General features: G+C 47.9%; 1 long non-coding RNA gene across 1 annotated transcript in view; it reads left to right on the top strand.

The window, feature by feature from the left end:
* LOC104994956 overlaps positions 1-7,289 on the top strand; it is a 59,842-nt gene extending 52,553 nt beyond the window's left edge. The window contains exon 4 of the long non-coding RNA XR_826011.1: positions 6,352-7,289. This is a non-coding gene — a long non-coding RNA (uncharacterized LOC104994956). The remainder of the gene's footprint in view (positions 1-6,351) is intronic.
* Positions 7,290-7,724: the final 435 nt, after the last annotated feature.

The following is a 7,724-nucleotide window of genomic DNA, read 5'->3' as shown; positions in this document are numbered from 1 at the left end:
ACAGATTCGGGATTTTGCCCCCGCAGGAAGTGGGGAGCCATGGAAAGCTTCCAGCCGGGAAACAGCCTGGCCAGATTCCGGTGCCATAGCTAGTGACACGTCTGTACCAAAGCATAGGCCCTGAGGGTCTCTCAGCCCCTCCTAGGGCTGGGGGCCTTGCACGTGGTTTGTCCCTGGGTACTGCCTCTTCTTTCTGCAGCAGCAGTCCTCGGACGTGTCTGCGAAGGGGAGAGGTGCACCCCCGCCCCAGTCTCCAGAGAGAAGCCTGTGTCCACTCTAGAAATGAAGCAAACAGCAGCCACTGTTAAGGCAGGCAGCCCTATGTGCCCAGAAGATGCCCATTTTCCACTCACCAGGCTGCCCAGACAGCTCAGAGGGTGAGAGGTCTTCTACAGCATAGCTCCCTGTGCCCCCCCCAGCTCCCCCTACTAGAGGGTCGGTGCCTCTCTGCACAGATGGTAACTGGATGGCTGCATCGTGCCGGGTGGAAACGCATTTACAGTATGGGACGCTGGCGCTCTGACACAAGCAGGGGTCTAGGGTAGAGAGCCGGAGGGCAGCCGGAAGGGGACCCCGGGGCGGCTGAGGGGAGGGGAGCAGTGTGAGGACTCCCCAGAGAGGAGGTGGCAGGTGGAGCTGAAGAGAAAAGCTTGGCGGCTTCCCAATTCAGCTGGGCCACAGCTTTGTCAATGGCCAGCTCTCTACCCGCCGGGCCCCTGGCCTGGCCCCGGGCCTGCGGTTTTCCTCAGTAGAACAGCGGGCGGCAGCTTCCGAGAAACCCCACCAAGACTTTCCTGTCAGGGCAACTCCAAGTTCCTCTTCAGGAAGGGGAAGTGGGGGAGTTTCTCCTAAGGGCTTTCAGTTTCTTTCTAAGAAGCCGGAGTGTCCCAACCCCACAGTGCAGAGCCAGGTGTTAAGGGAAGAGACGTCCCACGGCAGGGGCTTTCCTATCTCGGGTTCACAGGTGGACATTCCAAAAGAGGAAAACTGGACCCGAGTTTTGCAGGCCCTTTCCCATGCCCCTCTCCTTTCTTCCCCCTCCGGTCACACGTCCCCTGCGCCCCTCCCTGCCCCCACCAACACGTGCAGTGCATGCACAGAATGTGGCCTGCCCTCCCTCGGGGACCTGCCAGGTGGAAATTTATTTCCTCAGGCCTCCCAGCCGACGTCCTGGGAGCTCAGCTTCCTCGGGGCTCTGCTGGGCGACTCAACATCTGACCCAGACCAAGACCCAACAGGTGACTCCAGCTTCTTGCCGATGCTGGGCCACGGAAGACCTCCAAACTTCTTTGAGGACACACTGTGGGAGCCCCAAGAACTGAGAGCCTGCCTTTTTTTTTAAGAAGGCTTGGCTTGGTGGCAAAGCAGAAGTCCTGATGTGATTATAAACAAGAGCCACCATGGAGGCTAAGCACTTACCGTGTGCTAGCATTTTACATGAATATCCTCCTGTAACCCACCCCCCCAACCAAGGGGGCAATCCCATGACAAAGACACCATTGTTACTCCTGAAGTCAAGCAACCTGCCCATTCACCCAGCCCGCAAGCCTGTTCTTCCCAGTAGACTGCTTCTCAGAAAGGCGGGGAAGAAAGACTATCAGGCCCTCAAAGGAGCTGGCTGGGAAGGTGTGATCTCCAATATCGCCGATCCTCAAAGCAAGCTCTGAGTGGTGAAGTTAGTTACCAGCGATCTAGTTACCACCGGCTTTGCAGCACGGCCACGGCTGGGGGTCTCCCCAGGACATCCACACTCCTGTCGCCTCTTCTGTTCTCCTCTTACAGGCATCGTGTTAGGGTTTCTGCTTTGCCAACACATGCGTTATGGGGACAGTGTGGGGATTCCCCCAAACCATGATGCTGTTCTGCTCAAAAACATTTGCCTAGAAGTTCACAACTGTGTGACTCACGCTGTTGAGGTGTCAAGAAAACTCACAGCTGCAGGGTGGAGGGGCCGGACCCACACGGAAGGGGGCACTCGGAGGGTGAGCAGTTCGGTACATAAAAATACAGGACACCCAGTTACATTTGAGTTTCAGATCAACTACAACATTTGGGATACCCTGATACTAAAAAAAAAAAAAGTATTTATCTGAAGTGAAAGTGTGTGTTAGTTGCTCAGTTGAGTCTGACTGAGTGACCCCATGGATTGTAACCCAAATCAGGGACTGAACCAGTGTCTCTTACATCTCCTGCATTGGCACACGGGTTTTTTTGTTTGTTTGTTTATTTTTTTTTTTTAACACTGGCACCACCTTGGAAACCCCAAGGACCTCCTAGCCCTTGGTTTCTGGCCTCGTTGAAAATCTGCTAGAAGCAAGAAGAGGTGGGAAGTAGCCAAAGAGCAGGTTTAGGGACAAGCAAGACAGCTCTGCTGGGAAAAGTGCTGTCCCTCCTATGCTCCAGCACCCAAGGAGATTGGGGCCTGGGTGCCTGGAGGGCTCCTCTGGGGTCAGCCCACCCAGCTTTTCAAACACTCATGGCAACACCTGAGCCACAGCTGGGATCATTGCTAGCTCCCAAATTAGAAAAGTATGTTGTAAGGATGAAATGACTAAATGGTCTACAAAATGTTAACTACGCAATTGTAACTCAGCTCCTGCACTTTATGTAAATTATATGCGCTGTGGCACGTGGGTCCATTTGAATACATTTAGGGATGTTGTTTTTTTTCCAGTCGCTCAGTCCGGTCGACTCCTTGCGACTCCGTGGACTGCAGCACTCCAGGCTCCTCTGCCCTTCACTATCTCCCAGAATTTGCTCAAATTCATATGCATTCAGCCAGTAGAGCTATCTAACCATCTCATCCTCTGTCGCCCCCTTCTCCTCCTGCCCTTAATCCTTCCCAGCATCGGGGTCTTTTCCAATGAGTCAGTTCTTCGTATCAGGTGGCCAAAGGATTGGAGTTTCAGCTTCCGCATCAGTCCTTCCAATGAGTATTCAGGGCTGATTTCCTTTAGGGTGGATTGGTTGGATCTCCTTGCAGTCCAAGGGACTCTCAAGAGTCTGCCAGGGATGTAGCCTCTGAGAGTAAGATGCCCAGGGCTTGGAAGCTCCACATAGAGCTGTTCCAGAGATGTGGAGACAGCGAATTCCTCCAGACCACCAGCTGTATTCCAGGGTCTGATGGCAGTGTAAAGGTGAATCTCTGGAGACCGAGATGAGGGAAGAGCAGGTCTGGGAGTTGGTGAAGCCCCTTCAGAGAGGGTCCCACTGGTCCCTGATAGGGGACCGCTGAGACCCAGCAGGGGCCTCGGGGCCAGACTGGAGCTCCTAGTAGGGCTACAGTCTTGACAGGGAACTGGAGGTCACATCTTGGGGCAAGCCCTGGGTGCTTCCCAGTGGGGATGAGCGCTGCGATTACTTCCTGACCTTTGTCTTCCTGAAAGGCCAGGGATGCTCACATGTAGCCGGCAGGGGCGACACCTAAGGGCTGGGGTTACCCAAGGTCCCCTGGTCACCATCAGCTCCATCTCTCAGAGCCACCACCAGAAGGTAATAGTCTTTGCTGTGGACAATGCATGTTTTCTCAGTCTTGCGTAAAAGTATATCTTTAGGAAAATTGGTGAATTATAGTTTGTTCAGGCTGCTGAAGCACAGGACTCCTGCTGCGGAGACTTCAACAACAGAAATTAATTTTCTCACAATCCTGGAGGTTAGACATCTGAAATCAAAGTGTCAGCAGGGTTGATTTGTTTTAAGGTCCCTCTTTTCCTCTTTGTCTTCTGTGGCCTTCCCCCTGCCTAGGTCCTAATCTCCTCTTCTTTCTTTCTTTTGGCTTTTTATTTTTTTGACCACAGCTTTTGGGATCTTAGTTCCCCAACCAGGAATTGAACCTGCGCCCTCAGCAGTGAAAGCATGGAGTGCTAACCACTGGACTGCCAGGGAATTCCTTAGACAAGGGGCTTTCTCTCTCTTTCTAATCTCTTCTTCTGATAAGGACACCAATCATATAAAAGTAGGGCTCACCTGTTGACTTCATTTTATCTTGTGTTTTGCTGAGTTGCTCAGTCGTGTCCGATTCTTTGAGGCCCCCCTGGACTGTAGCCCACCAGGCTCCTCTGCCCGTGGAATTTTCCAGGCAAGAATGCTGGAGTGGATCGCCATTTCCTCCTCTGGGGATCTTCCCAAACCAGGAATCGAACTCCCATCCATCTCTTGTGTCTCCTACATTGGCAGGTGGGTTCTTTACCACTAGCGCCACCTGGGAAGTCCCCATTTTACACTAATTATCCCTTTACAGACTCAATGTCCAAATACAGTCAATCTGAGGAACTGGGGATTAGAACTTCAACATACAAGTTTGGGGGAGGACACAATTCAACCAACAACACTTGCTGATTTTTAACTAAAATTGAAAGTGAAGACAGTGTGCTGGCTTTGGAAATGCAGGTTGAAGATTGGTCCCAAGACCACTCCTCAGAGATGACCAGCTTTCCTTAGACATTCTGGAGCCTCCCCTGCCTACCCAGTTGTTTTGTTGTTGTTGTTTTTTACAAGCCTACCCAGTTATGATCCTGGTAGTTTGGGGACGCAGCTTCTGGATGTGGCCCCCACTGGCCAGTGGACTGGGAGGGGTCAGTGTTGCAACCAAAATGCTGGGACTTAGAATAGGGTGAGCAGCTCCCTACTCTATGATAAAGGTCTGGTAATCATTGTGCTTGAACAGATGTGGTCTTTAAAAACAAAGTTTCAAACTCTCTACCCTGAGCTGCTATTTATAGGATCATTCAAGAGTCTCTTTAAAAAAGAGATGAACACTTAGTGCTTGTGTTTTCACAAAAGTTGTTTTTTAATCGCTAAGTCATATCTGAGCCTTTGTGACCCCATGGACTGTAGCCGGCCAGGCTCCTCTGTCCGTGGGATTTCCCAGGCAAGAATACAGAAGTAGGTTGCCATTTCTTTCTCCAGGGAAGGAATGAACCCAAGTCTCCTGCTTGGCAGGTGGATTCTTTACCACTGAGCCACCTGGGAAGCCCTTTTACATAAGTAGTATATGTTTATCATTAAAAACAGACAAAAAAGAAGGAAAAATTAATGATAATCAGTAATCGGGCCTTCCAGAGATAATCACCGTTAACATTTGGGTTTCTATATCTATCTGTATCTATTGATGTGTCTTACTAATCTCCATCTTCATCTACATTTATATAGCTGAGTTTACTTTAAAGATAAGAGTAAGCTGTGCCATTTCATAACTTCTTATCCATTACTGTATCATGATCACCTCACTAGGCACTGAATTGTTTTCTAAAATGCTATTTTCTATGGTGGCAGATACACGCCATAGCTACTGAACAAATTTCCTATTATTGAATAATTGGGTTATTTTACCATTTTTATGATATTGAATGAAGCTGCAACAACATCTTCATAGTTAAATATTTGCCATGATTATCTACTATGAATAAATTCCAAGAGGTGAAATTTTTGAGTCAAAGAGAGAGCACTGTTTAAAATTTTCAACTTTATTTTTTAATAGATAGTATACTCACAAGGATGCAGTATTATATCCAAATTCAAAAGGTATATCCCCATCTCTGTTCCAAAGTCAACCAGTTCCCCTACTCAGAGGCAATTGCTGTTACCGATGTCTTATGTTCTTTCCAGAGATATTTTACATACATACATATATATACACACATATAGACATGTAGGTAGTATGTGTTTATGTGTATACACACATAAAATAATATGCATATGTATCAAACCCAGGTCTCCTGCATTGCAGGCAGACCTCTTTACTGTCTGAGCCACCAGGGAAGCCCTCTCTACATATACATATATGTCTATGCGTAATTTTTTTCACAAATGGCAGTGGCAACCCACTCCAGTACTCTTGCCTGGAAAATCCCATGGACGGAGGAGCCTGGTGGGCTGCAGTCCATGGGGTCACTAAGAGTCGGACACGACTGAGCAACTTCACTTTCACTTTTCACTTTCATGCATTGGAGAAGGAAATGGCAACCCACTCCAGTGTTCTTGCCTGGAGAATCCCAGGGACGGGGGAGCCTGGTGGGCTGCGGTCTTTGGGGTCGCACAGAGTCGGACACGACTGAAGCGACTTAGCAGCAGCAGCAGCAGTGTCCTCTATATACTATTTTGCACTTTGCATTTCTCACTTGAATCATCTTGGAGGGCTGTCCCATATCAGAACATAAACAACTTCCTCATTGTTTTGAGCAGCTGCATGGTTGCCGTTATATGTATGTACTGTAATATATTTAAATAATTCCCTATTGATGGCCATATAGATTGTTTACTAATTATATATGACTATATAACAAATTACCCCCAAAATATATTAACATAAAACTACAACAAAAATTTATTTTCTCTTATGGTTTCTTTCAGTCAGAAATTTGTGAAGGACTCAGTTGGGCACTTCGCACTTGGGGTCTCCCACGAGGCTTTGGTCAGGTGTTGACTGAGGCCGAAGTCATCAGATGACAGCTGGGACTGGAGGATCATTGCTAAGGTTACTCACTTGTACAGCTGGCCAGTTAGTGCCACCTGTAGGCGGGGTGCCTCGGTGCCTCTCCACGTGGACATCTCCACAAAGATATCAGAACATCACTGCTGCTGTGTCTTGTTGGTTGAAGCAAGTCACCAGGTCAACCTAGATTCAAGAGGAGGTGAAATTGGAAATTCCATCCAGTGATTAGGACTCTACATGTTCATTGTAAGGGGCACAGGTTCAATCCCTGGTTGGGAAATTAAATCCTGAAAGCCAAAAAAAAAAAAAAGAGAGAGAAAGAAGAGGTGAAATAGATTCCATCTTGTGGTAGCAGAAGCAGCAAAGTCCAGTTGCAAAGAGGCATGAACAAAGAGGTGGGGGTAATTCTCTGGGGGGCCATTATTGTAACAATACTCCCTAGGGATGGTGCACAAAGTTCATTCACTGGGTCAGCACGCCCCACGCATGCACTCAGAGATCTGTGAACTTTGGTCTCACTCTTGGAACAACCTGCTGCCACCCAGCTTGCTCCTCACTCCCTTCTCAGCCAGTCCAGCTCAGATCTGCCTGGACATAGGCTGTGTCTCTGGTCTGGGGCCCTGTTTATGCCCTTTGGCCTTGCTGATGTATGTGTGGACTTTGATTCAGGTTACCTGCCAGCCTTCCCGCTCAGCCTGGCCTCCACTCTGCTTCCTGGAACTCACAGCCCCACCCCGTCAGCTGTCCTCTGGCAGGGTCTGGTCTGCCTCCCCACTGGGAAAGTTCATACACCTCCAGTGGATTCTTCTTGACCAATTTCCCGAGAAAACTGCTTAATACATCTGAAAGTACAGTATGTGTCTTTCATTCACCCTTTCATTCGCCCCAGCCGAATAAACTCCAGTAATTCAGACCATTAAGAAATTCCATGGTTTATGCTCCAAATTTTAGTCTTTTTTTTGTACTTTAGAACTCATGAGTTACTGAGAATACAAACCCATGATGTTATTTGATAACAGCTATAAAAGGAAAAGATAATACTAATAAGATAGAATCTCACAAAATGGTTTATTGGTTGGATCAAGAAGTTAACATGAATCACATTTTCCTAATTGAATCATACTTTTTGATGTAGTAGCTGGACTTGTTGCCTAAGGACCCTCAGAGGGCTGTAAGACAGAGAATAGAATTATTTAGTAGTCAAAGTTTAGATTTTTTATAAGGGGAAGCCTTTTGGTAAAGATATTAATTTGCTGGTTGTTAAAATGATTTTAGTGTTTCAAAGAAACAA

This window comes from Bison bison, unplaced genomic scaffold (genome assembly GCF_000754665.1).
Source record: "Bison bison bison isolate TAMUID 2011002044 unplaced genomic scaffold, Bison_UMD1.0 scf7180017864270, whole genome shotgun sequence".
Taxonomy (NCBI): Eukaryota; Metazoa; Chordata; class Mammalia; order Artiodactyla; family Bovidae; genus Bison; species Bison bison.
This window is presented reverse-complemented; position numbering and strand designations above follow the sequence as displayed.